This window comes from Lemur catta, chromosome 1 (genome assembly GCF_020740605.2).
Source record: "Lemur catta isolate mLemCat1 chromosome 1, mLemCat1.pri, whole genome shotgun sequence".
Lineage (NCBI taxonomy): Eukaryota > Metazoa > Chordata > Mammalia > Primates > Lemuridae > Lemur > Lemur catta.
Window position 1 is genome coordinate 39,182,677 of NC_059128.1, and position 13,213 is coordinate 39,195,889.

General features: G+C 38.7%; 1 protein-coding gene across 1 annotated transcript in view; it reads left to right on the plus strand.

The window, feature by feature from the left end:
- EXOC5 (exocyst complex component 5) overlaps window positions 1-13,213 on the plus strand; it is a 57,091-nt gene that overhangs the window by 755 nt on the left and 43,123 nt on the right. The gene's annotated exons all lie outside the window — the stretch shown is intronic.

The following is a 13,213-nucleotide window of genomic DNA, read 5'->3' on the forward strand; positions in this document are numbered from 1 at the left end:
GGCTGGGGCGAGCCTTGTCTTGTCTCTTGGATCCGTGCGGCGGTATTCTAAGGGGGCCGCCTGGGGATTGGGACTCTTGGGGGCTTCTCGTTGTCGAGTGATTATTCCATTAGTAAATGTTAGAAGTGGCACTCATTTCCTGGTCACTTTACCCTTACATTTGAAAAGGCTTGGATTAGTTTTTAGGACAATAAAGGCCTACTTAGCCCTTTCAACTGAAGGGAGGCAAAACTAAAATGAATATGTGTTCGGATCTTAAGGAATTTAAGTGTATTGTAAAATAACACATAACTGCAAGCTAGAGAATCCTTAACGCGTGATAGACAGTGAGCATTCTAATGTATTTCCTTGACCGTTTTTAGAATCTAAACCTTAAAATTTAACTTAGTGAAGTCCATTATAAGAAGCTGTTGTATTTGAAATAATAGAATAGAAACTCTAATTGGACCACAGAACAATGAAATATATAAAGCATCTCCGTCTGTGAGAGAAATGAAAACAGATGTGAAGAAAAAAGAAGGAAAGACCCTTTTTTGTGTGTGCTTGTGTTTCACATTGAGTAACAAAAGTGTAGTAATTGAGAAGACTGCAATTGACAATAGAGAATTTCTTTGTAAGTGAAAATTGTATCTTTTTCGGCCTAAGATTCAGCAGTTTTTGTGGCTTAAAATTTGAATGCCACAGTTTTTAAAACAAATGGAACTTTACATTTGTTATTGTTAACACATTTTGGGTTTCAGCCAGCTTTTGGATAGATAATGCTTTTGTTGAGAGAAATACCATATGCCATTACTGTAATAAGTTGTAATAAGGTAGTATTTGTGAACGATTATAATCACAAGAAAGACGAAATATTAGTTGTATCTTCTCAGATTTAAGTGTTGGGAGATATACTACATTAATTTCTGTAATTCCAAAATTGTCCCATCTGTTTCTTTATTGACACGAGAACAGAGAGACATTCTTTTTGTTAAGAACTTTTACTGTGTCCCTAGGCAAGATACTAAGTAGTGCTGTAGTTCCTTGTTTTATTTTTCACATCTTATAAGGGTAGAAAACTATAAAGTTGTTTGAAATATTTAATTACTAAATGCATTTCGTGACAAGCTAGCTATTAACAGAAAACTGTTATACTGTCATACAGTTCATAAGACACCATCTTTTGAGCTAATCCTGCTTGACAGTCGCACTTGTGTCTTAGACCATATTATGTATATTTTTCTTTAAATGTTTAATCACATGAATCCAGTAACTTATTTGAAAATATATTTGATTCCTGCTTACCCCCAGGGGGGAGTGGGAGGTGGTGGAGAAATACATATTTTATTTTCTAGGGTCTTGCCATTTAGTAACGTAGTTGAACCAAACTAGGGTTTAGCTTAGTGACTCCAGTTACGTGATAGCCAGCCAGTAAGATTGAGTGATGACAGAGACTGAGCACTCTTAGAACAAATTTAAATATATTTGTAGATCTTAACTCATGTGACTTCTTTTCTTGACTTTATGTAGCTTGTTGCTTCATTAAAATTAAAAGCATATTAATAGTTACAATTAAGTGTTAATAGTTATAGTTATGAACTGTATTTATCTTTTCTGGTATAGCTATGTGTCCAGCCCTACAACGAACTCTGCTCTTGAGTAAGTTTTCATTCCCAAGTGAAAAGTTGACCATTTTGCTTTAGAGGGAGGAGAGAGAGGAAAAAAAAAAACAAACCCTAAATCACTGCTGCAATTTCCTGTAGCTCTGCCATGGGATCTAGGTTGTAGGACAAGTCAGGGAGTGTCTTTTCTGCCTGCTTCCCTTAGTCACAGCTGAAGAACTGTGGGAAACAGAAGGCAGGATGTAGTCAAGGATATTGTGTTTTTATGCATCCTGATTTTCATGCACTATTAAGTAGAATTGTGCTTTCATTTTTCACATTGAAGAAGTTAAATGAAAACAAAAGTAAGCTTTGAACCCATGAAATTTCATTGTGTTAACTTTGCCTCTTTTAAAGTCTTATTGTTGGTCCCATGACTCTTCCTTTTTTAATGTAAACAACTTCATACAACAAAATCAAACTACAGTGTGTATCCTCAGCACACGGAAATGATTTGGTAATATATGATTCACTTACTGTGATAGTGCTTATCCTGGAAATTGCCCAGAGTACTTTCTCAGTTTCAACCCTTGTTGACAGCTTTCTGAAAGGATCCATCTGCAGTGTTTTTAACACATTGACTGCCACACTGGAAAAAAATTTTTTTCCCTGGGGCCATGGTGTTTTATTATGAAAATAGAATAAAAACATCGAAAACAAAATGATCCTTTCTAATTTAATGAAAAAATTGTTATTTTCATTTTTTTCTGTACGTAAGTTATATGCAACTTGAAAATTAGTTCATGTGGCTCCCAAGGTAAAGAGATGTGTGAGTTACATATGCTTCACGAGGCCCTGGGCTCAAAACTAGCGTGAGTTAAATACAACTCATGTGACAGTTAATGTGTTAAATGATCACCTCAGGGTGGGCATTCTGAATAGGAATTCCTTTGAGGTGTGGATTAATTATATCTTCTACATACATATACAAAGTGGCTGAGGTGAGAAATTCTTTATCTGTTGTTGTAAATATTCTTCTCTTACTGTACCACTGAAGATGCGGCCTTCTCATTTGCTACTTTTCTCTCCTGTCATTCTTTAACAGTCTTCCCTTTGCTCTGGGTAGGCTATGTTTATGGGAGATAATTAGAGTTAATTCATTTATTCAACAAATATTTGTTGAGTACCTATTAAGCTAAGATAAGGTGTCAAAGTTAATGAGGCTGTATGTCTTAAAGAGCATGCCCTAGAAATGTTAGTCCTATGAGGTGTGCTGCAAAAACACACCAAAAGGGTTCAGAGGCCAAATAAGTTATGGAAATGGGTACAAACATTGGAGATTTATAGCCTACCTTAGTATGTTAAAGATTTTAGAAGTTCATTTTCCACACTTTTTTTGACCACAAGACTGTTTTACTTTCTACTGCTTGTTAATTTTGTGCATTATAAGGTACATACTTTGAAAAATGTTGAATTAGACATAGAATTGTCCTTATTGTCAAATAGTGAGAGCAGATAGATATATAACAACATAATCTAGAAATATAGTTATAAGTGGTGTCAAAGAGGTCTATAGATAAAGAGCCATAGGTGTTGAGAGGATGGGAAGATTACATGTAGAATAAGGAAAGGATTAGGAGGTGGCATTTGAATTATCTACAAAGGATAAATAAGATTTGCGTTTGTGGGACTGGGTAGAGGGACTTTCCAGTAAAGAAGACAATAAAGGCCAAGACGTAAGGAAGGGTTGTAGGCCCTAGAGACAAGGAGAGTGTTCATTTTGGCTGGAGTATAGCACACAGGAAGAATAAGAGTGGCATATAAGGTAAATTGGGATTTAATTATGGAGGTCCTAAATGCCAAGATTGTAGATTAAATTTTCTTATCTTCCTGTAAATGTAGATTCCTTTTTTTTTTTTTTTTTTTTTTGAGACAGAGTCTCACTCTGTTGCCCGGGCTAGAGTGCCGTGGCGTCAGCCTAGCTCACAGCAACCTCAAACTGCTGGGCTCAAGCAATCCTTCTGCCTCAGCCTCCCGAGTAGCTGGGACTACAGGCATGTGCCACCATGCCCGGCTAATTTTTTTTTCTATATATATGTTTAGTTGTCCAGATAATTTCTTTCTATTTTTAGTAGAGACGGGGGTCACAGTCTTGCTCAGGCTGGTCTGGAACTCCTGACCTTGAGCGATCCTCCTGCCTTGTCCTCCCAGAGTGCTAGGATTACACTCTGAGCCACCCGCACCTGGCCTAGTTTCCTTGATAATAGTGCTTGAGGTCAGGTAATTTGTCTGTGATGGTAGTGGCTATTTGACTTGCAAATTAGAATGTGAATATTCAAAAACACATTTCCCCACACAAACATAATTATGTATTCTTAAATTTTTCAAAGTAAGTTAAAACAGCTATTTAAACAGATATTGAAAATGGTATCTCTTGTTCGTTCAATTAGCTACTTAAGTATTAGTCAACATGAGATATACAAGTAAGGAGTACCCCTTTACTTTCAAGGTGCTAAAATGCTTTTTGTTTTAACCATATTAATTGTTAAATAACTGTGTATAGAACGTGGCTACCAATTCAGCACGTTTATTGAGTACCTTACTACCCTAGGCCAGACATCATTCTAGGTAACAGAATTAAAAGATGGTGATTTAAAAATCTGTTTGAGAAAACACATGTGTTAACTGATGATCCAGTTCAGTGGGAGTACAGAATCTCTTCCTGGGATAATTAGGAATGATTTTATATAGTAATGGCATATAAATTGAGTGTTGATGGATGAGTAGAAACTTTTCAAACAGGAGAAGAGCATTCTAAGGCAGAGACAGAAGATGACTCCAGTTTGTAAGGTGTGGTATGTTTAGGAGATATTAAGAAGAGATAGGATGTATGTATGCATTTTTTAGGAATAGGGAGTGGTGGCAAGGGCATTGAGATCATGGGAGTTTGGGGAAAGTTTTGAAAAGCCTTATTGTAGACCATGCTTACGGGGGCTGACCTGACTTTTTTGTGGGGATGGGGAAGGCCAACGATTTTAATGTTAATGTGAAGAATAGCCTTCAATGGGAAAAGATTGTTAGCCAGGAAAATAGGGATCATGGGGAACCTGGCATAGTTGTCATTTGGTACATGTTCCAGAATTGTCTGTCGACTGATTAGGCAATGAGGACAGAGAAGACAGGAAATTTGAGAAGATGTTTTGGAGGAAGAATCAAAAGAATTTGTTTACTGAGGGGTTAAGTTAATTCCAAATTTGTGAACTTTGGAAAGTAGGTGGTTGGTGATTCATGCAACGAGTTGATAAATTTAAACTGTTTAAGAGAATACTATTGAAAGAGTAGTAGCCATTTCAAAAAATTAAGTGGTAGCCACTTTCAATTTAAGTGGGTTGAGAATAATAGGCCTAGATTGTGGATCTATCAGGGAGGAAAAGCCTTCAGTCTTCTTAGCCTCGGTAGACTGAGAAGAAATGATCCAAAAGGTTCATTTCATTACAGTGAGAGAGAATTACAAAAAGGAGCTGTGCAAGGTTGTTTTCCAGGATGGCCATGGTAAGATCTACCATGCTACAATGTGACGTTGACACCCCTTCCATAGAGAGGTAGGATCTACGCTCACTTTTTGAATCTGGACAGGCCTATCACCACAGTAGAAGTGATACTATATAGTGATTTCCAAAGTTAGGTCATAAAAGGTGATATGCCTGGCCCTCTTTTAATATGCCCTTTTGTAATCTAGCAACTATACGAAGAGAAAGCCCAAGCAGTCCTTTGAAAGAACCAAGTCCCTTGTCCTTCAGCTCTGGCTGAACTCCCAGCTAACAGTAAACAACAGCTTGCCATCTTGGAAGTGGATCTTCTGGTCCCAAGTTGAGAAGCCCCAACTGATGTTACATGGAGCAGAAACCTGATTTCCCTACTGAGCCCTCCCCAAATTGCAGATTTTTGACCAGTATATGGTTATTGTTATTTCAGGCCACTAAGTATTGAGGTGGTTGTTATGCAGCAGTAGATAACTGGAATAGAGGCTGATCAATTTTGTATCTATACCAAGATCTAAAAGGCTTCTCTTGCTCTTAGTGTAGAGAGTGTAATAGAGGCAGAGGGAGATGCTTAAGAGTAATAGGTTTCCATTTAAGTATTTTATGTTTTGAGGTCTCCAGTCGAACCACCTTGGAAGTGAACTTTTGGAATGAGCAAGTCTTAAATTGAGGACAGTTTTATAGACTGCACATGTGTATAATTAGTCTAAAATACTGAATTCCTGGTGGGTTTAAGAAATTGAATAGTTGGGGAGATGTGTTAGAGAGATTTGAAAGATTAATTTGTTTTCCTAAAAGTGGATTGCAGTTTCATAAAACATCCTGCAAATGAACAAAAAACCTCTGAGTTAAAGTTCTAGTTAGTTGAGTGGTATATAATTTAAAAGTTTTGATTGTTAGAAGTTTATATACATAAGATATTTTAAAAACTTGAGCTAACTTTTCTGATGCTATTTTCTTTGCTGGGAGTTGAAATATTAAAATAATAAGAGAATATAGTTATTTATATATCTTTATTCAGGATATTATAAACCAAATGAATGATTCTTTGCATTCACTTATTTAATTTCATTCCTGAGGTGTATATTAAGTGCCTGTAAATATATTTAATGTGTAAATCTATAGATACACTTAACTTTGATGTGAAATGCTAAGGCAGATTTTATTAGATATATTAAGTGATAATTGTCATGGTCTCTATATAATTTTAAAAGTCAACTTAATTGGAAAATTCTCTGGGTTAAAAAACTGGTTTAGTACCTTGATAAGACTTAAATTTCATTGCCGCAGTTTCCTTATATATAAAAATGAGATGAAAGAGCTAGGCTAAGATGATATTTAAAGATCATTCTTATATTAAAAATTTTAAATCTAATTCTGTGATTCTGCTGAGACTGATATAAAAGGTACAGAAGTAAGATACATTCTATCCTGGGAAGAAATTTTGCTTAAGAGAATCTAAAATATTTTGTAAAATTGTAAAGTACCATCAATTGTGATAATATGATTAATTGGCTAATTATCTGAGTTTAAAGAGCTGAGATCCCTTTTAAGATTGAATGTTACAGCTGACTTTAATTTTAAAAGGTAAAATTATTTATCTTGTAGTGTTGCAGTTAGTTTTCAAACGTACTTTTTCAAAGTTTACCTTAGTTGTATTTGTGTCTTAATGTGCTTTATCTTTCTACTTTTCCATACTTCCTTTGAACCTTATTTTGCAAAGCTGAGACAAAACATTTTGTAGTGCTTTTCAAAAAAAAATCAAGAGTCAATAAATATAATTTTAATAATCTACAGGAAACACATAAAGAATCTCACTGAAAATCAAATCAAATGGGGTTAGAAAGGAGAGGCCAAATGTAAAATTCATTTATTTCCAGTGCCAGAATTGCATTAGGTTCATATTTGGTTTTGATTAGAATCTTGGACTGACAGCACCATGTAATGCCTGTTCTTTATTTTTGGATTGTAGGGTGGTGGTCCTGCCTTTTTGGTTTCGGCATGACATGATTTTCAAGATCTTCTGCAGGGGTTTCAGTCATGGCTCCACCTAGCTAGTGTCTTGGTGTGCTCAGCATTGTTCTGTTGACTACAGCTGGAAAGCAAGAGAAGTGTGTGACAGAGCCTGCCCATGCTTTCCATTTAAGTGTGGAGAAAAGAGTGAAACTTATAAAAATGATTATAATAAATGACAATTAGTACTATATTATTCTGAGCTGGGATTTGAATTTTTAACCCTCATGGGGGCTTAAGAGTAGAAAAATCAATGGAGATTATGTAGGGAAGGAACCCTTCAAGGAAGAAATGGGAATTGAGCCAGGCTTTGAGTAATGGTATAGCAGTGTTTGAATTGTTGGTATTCAGCACCTTGTCCACTGCCACTTTCATGAGTCACTGTCATCTCTTGACTGGACTACTAAGGTGTTGCGGGTTGGGTCCTCTGGGGAAGCAGACTTTGAGACAGAGTTTAGTGTGCAGAATATTAGGAAGTACCCTTGACATGAATATTCATAAGTGAGGAAACAAGATTGTGCATACATAGGGAGAAGTAGATTACAGTGCTGGCCCAGTGATAGTGTTGATGGTTCCTGTGGAGGGTTCTGGAACTAAAATGACCTGGCAGAGTGGTCCTGCTTTGGGCCAAACTGGTCAGGCCTTTATACTCCCATCTTAATCAGTGATTGGATGTGGACCACATTGAGAAAGGCATGGCGTTGAGTGAAGTAGCTCTCTGCATTTGAAGGGGTCCCTGAAAATACTGCCAGGAGAAGGCTCTGGTGATAGCACTACTAGCAGCTAGGGTAAGTCCCTTCTTGAAGGGAGATCTGGATGGTGCATCACTGTGTTTACCACAGATCACTCTTGTGCCACTAGACTTCACTTTTTCATATACATTTGTGGAGCATTTCCTCTAGCATTCTAGTTGGGTCTCATCCTAGAGGAAAATTAGAAGAAGGTTAGTGGGGTTACTGTGGCCCCCACTGCTACTGCTGGTCTCAGGGTTCCAACTGACATCCCTGTCTCCCTCCTCTACTACCCATTCTAACTCTGCCTTACCTTCAACTAGTACCTTTGCTGTTCTTGTTGTCTTAACTGACTGCCATACCCTTTTTAGGCCAGGGTTGCAGCACTTGTCCATGTAGTTTCAGAATAGATTGAAGGAGTATTAAGAGATCCCCAAGAGGATTATCTGGGTGCCAAACGTACTATTCCCTGCCCCAATTGTGTAATAGCAGCCCTGCCTTTCCTGATCTTCAGGGTTGATTGTCCCTACCAAAGATAGTCATTGCTTTTCTTGCTTTTTATTACCTGGATATAAGCAGCCAGTGTGACCAGGCAGCATTTGTAATGATAGTTTAATGAGACTGACATTATGTTTCTAGGCAAAAGTGTTCTTCCTTTGAAGTCCAAGACTTCTAACTCTGCAGAACCCGGAGTTGCAGAGATAGCAAACACAAATTGGGAGTCATGATAAATAGGGTCACTACTGCTTTTACCCCTTGTTCCCAGACTCATGTGTTTTTCCAGTTGGGAACACAGTATCATAAGGTTTTAAGTTCAGAATGTATGCAGCATCTTGGAGGATAGTGCTCCATCTTTATAGAGTACCGCCTCTGAACTGATGCTTCAGCCATCCCTTCAGCAGACTGTTCCAGTGCTCTGTCAGACTGGCAACCCCTGGTTGGTGTGGTTTATGATATGACCAGTGGGTCTCATGGTCACTACCTTTGCTTTAATGTAGGTCTCTTGATTTGATATGATATGTGGAATCCCATGCCAGGGAAACAAACACTCCCTCTGAGGAAAGGCAAATCCATCCCAATGTTTCTATTCATGTCAGAATAATGTCAATTATTCTGTCAAGAATAGACAATAATAATGTCAATAATTCATGTCAAGAATAATTCATGAATTATTCTTTCTTCTAGAGTGGAAAGAGTCCAACATAGTCAACTACCATCTGGCTGTTTAGTCCTGAAGAATGGGACTGTTTTAGAGACTCAGAGTTGATCTTTGTCACTGTTAGACTAGATATTTGGTGTTGATAGTAGCTAGATCAGCCCTAGTAGTTGGACCTCATGCATTTGGGGCCTTGCCTCTGTTCTGTGTCTGCTTTATTGATGTGCCCAATGTACTAATGCCAAGCAGAGTCATTTTGTCTACTGGATTGTTTAGTTCTTTTTCCCTGGTGTGTGTTCTCTGGACATGTTTTACAAAAATCTTCACACTTTGTATCCAGTCTCATATATCCATCTGTCTTAGCTCAGGCTGCTGTAACAAAATACCATAGACTGGGTAGCTTGAACAACAGAAATTTATTTCTCACTGTTCTGGAGGCTGAGAAGTCCAAGGTCAAGGTGCCAACAAGGTACATTTCATTCTAAGACTTTCTCTTGGTTTGTAGGCACTGCCATCTCACCATGCGCTTACATGATCTCCACTTCATGTATGCATACAGAGAGAGAGCGTATGTGAGCAAGAGTGATCTCTTTCTCTTCTTTTAGGCGCACTAACCCTGTCATGAAGGCCTCACCCTCATGACTTCATCTAACACTAATTACCTCCAAAGATCCCATCTCCAAATACCGTCACATTGGTCATTAAAGCTTCAACATATGAATTTGGGGAGGACACAGTTCTGTCCATAGTACCATCCACATTCCCCTACCCCAGACTTCCTTGTCCTCAGTCTTCCAGTCTTTCTCTTCTGATAGCCAGTCCCTTTGTCATTGCCTGTGAGCCCATGTATGGTTTAACCTCAGGCCAATTCTCTGTCCACCCAAGATGTCTTTCCTAAAGGTTTGCATATGGGAAGGATGTTTTTCAAAAGATGTATAATTCTCTGCTGCAAATGGTATGATCTTGCTTCACAATCCAGGAATCCGTGTTGTGATTCTCCTGCAGCCTGTTATATATAAATAAACCATTGTTTCCCAGCACTGATACCTTTACTGCTTCAGTAAACACTGATTCCTTTAATATTATCATGTCTGGCAAATTGTATGGCCCACTCATGGCAGCAGGTTTGGTTGTATGGGCCCCACTTCTGCAGAACCCATTTCTGGTTTTGTCTCATTTGATATGTGTACTAGAGGAGGTATATCAGAACCTGAAGAGGCCTACCAGGTATTATACATCCTCCTTCGTGGTGGAAGGTACAATAATTAGTGAGGCTGGACGATGCTACATCTGGCATGACAGATGTCATTGGGGCTACCTTTTGGTTGATTTTGAGGTAGTTATCCTCTGGGATTCATCTGATTTTTGTAAAATCCAGACTGCTGAGTTAAATGGGAATGTGATAGGTAACATTGCCCCAGCATCTTTTAGATTGGGGGTTGGCAAACTATGGCCCATGGGATAGTTGCCTAATTTTTTTCCCAATTTTTTTAAATTGTAAAATACATATAATATAAAACTTACCATCTTAACCATTTTAAAGTGTACAGTTAAGTGGTATTATACTATATACATTAGTAATGTGCAACCATCACCATCATCCATCTCTATAACTCTTTTCATCTTGTAAAACTAGAACTCTGTACCCATGAAACCTGCAGTCCCCAACCCCTGGATTGTGGACCAGTACTGGTTCCTGGCCTGTTAGGAACTGGGCTGCACAGCAGGAAGTGAGCAGCAGCATTTGTATTTACAGCTGCTCCCCCGCTGTTCCCCATGGCTATCATCGCTGCCTGCACTCCGCCTCCTGTCAGATCTGTGGTGGGATTAGATTCTCATGGGAGCACAAACCGTACTGTAAACTGCATTCATGGGATCTCGGCTGTGAGCTCCTTATGAGAATCTAATGCCTGATGATCTGAGGTGGAGCTGAGGCAGTGATGCTAGTGCTGGGGAGCGACTATAAATGTAGATTATCATTAACAGAGAAGTTTGACTGCACAGAGACCATAATAAATCAATTGCTTGCAGACGTATCAAAAGCTTACTAGTGAGTGGCAAGTGACAATTAGGCTGCCTCTGGTGGCAGGCTTTATAACAGCAAGTGAATTGACATACTTCGGCTGTACAGCTGCATCTGGTGGCAGGCTTTAAGTCAGAATCCGACACTTATTTTAGTCCATGCGTGGCCTGCCCATCATTTACCACTTCCATCCATACCTCTTTTCCACACTGCACACTTGTCTCAGTTGCAGTTTTGGTAAGCCCACGAGCTAACCCTAGCAAAAATGAGTAAAAAACAAATGTCGCTGGAGAGTTTCTCTGAAAAGGGGGAAAGACACAATGATGAGACAGCAGAAGACCCTAAGACTGAACAAAATGAAAGCTTCATTTCAAAGAAAATACCAGGAGTCCTACTTAAATTACAGGTTCATTGCAACAGTCACATTCTCCAAGCCTGCTTTGTATAGTAGTATGTGGTGACTGGCTATCCAACGAAGCCATGAAACCTTCAAAACTGCTCTGCTGCATGGAGACCAAGCACCCTGCATTAAAAGAGAAGCCTTTGGAGTTTTTCAAAAGCAAAAAACATGAACATGAAGAAAAAAAAGCAATTATTGAAGGCCGCCACTTCATCAAATGTGTCTGCACTGAGAACATCATTCTTAGTGGCTAACTGCATTGCTAAAGCTAAGAAGCCCTTTCCTATTGGTGAACAGTTGATCCTGCCTGCTGCTAAGGACATTTGCTGTGAACTTTTAGGGGAGGCTGCAGTTCAAAAAATGGCACGTGTTCCTCTTTAGCACCGTAACTAGATGAATTGATGAAATAGCAGAAGATATTAACACACAATTGTTAGAGAGGATTAATGGGTCACCTTGATACACAGTCCAAGTTGACAGGTCTACCACTGTTGACAAGAAGACAATAATGCTTTTTTTTATGCGATATATTTTTAGGAGGATGTGCATGAGGCTATGTTATATACACTTTTGTTGCCAACCAATACCACAGCTACAGAACTATTGAAGTCTTTGAATGATTACCTATCAGGAAAATTGAATGGGTCATTCTGTGTCGGTATACAGATGGATGGAGTGGCTGCCATGACTGGATGGCTTTCTGGTTTCACTACTTGGATCAAGGAGGTCATTTCTGAATGTGAGTGTACACACTGTATCATCCATAGAGAAGAAATGGCTAGCTGAAAAATGTCACCTGAGCTAAATGTCTCAAAGGATGTGATTAAAATTATCAACCACATTAAAGTACATGCCCTTAACTCACATCTGTTCACGCAGCTCTGTGAAGAGATGGGTGCAGAGCACAAACATCTTCTCTCATACGCAGAAGTGAGATGACTTTCTACAGATAGAGCACTGGCCAGAGTTTTTGAGTTATGAGAATCGCTCCAGAGATTTATTTTAGAAAAACAGTCACCACTGGCAGCACATTCAGTGACACAGAATGGGTCTCAAAACTTGCTTGTGTGTCATATTCAACCTGCTCAATGAACTCAATCTGTCACTTCAGAGGAGAACGACGACTGTTCAAGTTGGCAGATAAAGTGGCTGCAGTCAAAGCCAAACTGGAATTATGAGGGTGACAAGTGAACATTAGGATTTTTAGCATGTTTCAAACATTAGTGGAGATTTTAAAAGAGATTGAACCAGGGCCTTCTTTTTCCCAGCTGGTGCATGATCATCTATCTCAGCTTTCAAAAGAGTTTGAGCATTACTTCCCAACCACAAAAGATCCCTGAACCGGGAAGGAATGGATATGTGACTCATTTGTGAATAAGCCAGGTGAATTAATTTTGTCTGTGCTAGAAGAGTATCAACTGCTTGAGATTGCAAATGACGGTGGCTTAAAAGTATGGTTAAGACAACTTCAAATCTCCATATATTCTGGATTAAAGTCAAGGCAGAATATTCATCCTGAGATTGCTGCAAAAGCTCTGAAAATCCTGCTTCCATTGCCAATATCCTATCTTTGTGAAGCAGGGTTTTTTGCAGTGACAACAGCCAAAACAAGATTGCACAAGTAGACTGGACATAAGCAACACACTTTGGGTGTCACTATCTCCCATCACCCCCAGATGGGTCCGTCTAGTTGCAGGAAAACAAGCTCAGGGCTCCCACTGATTCTGCATTATGGTGAGTTGTATAATTATTTCATTATATATTACAA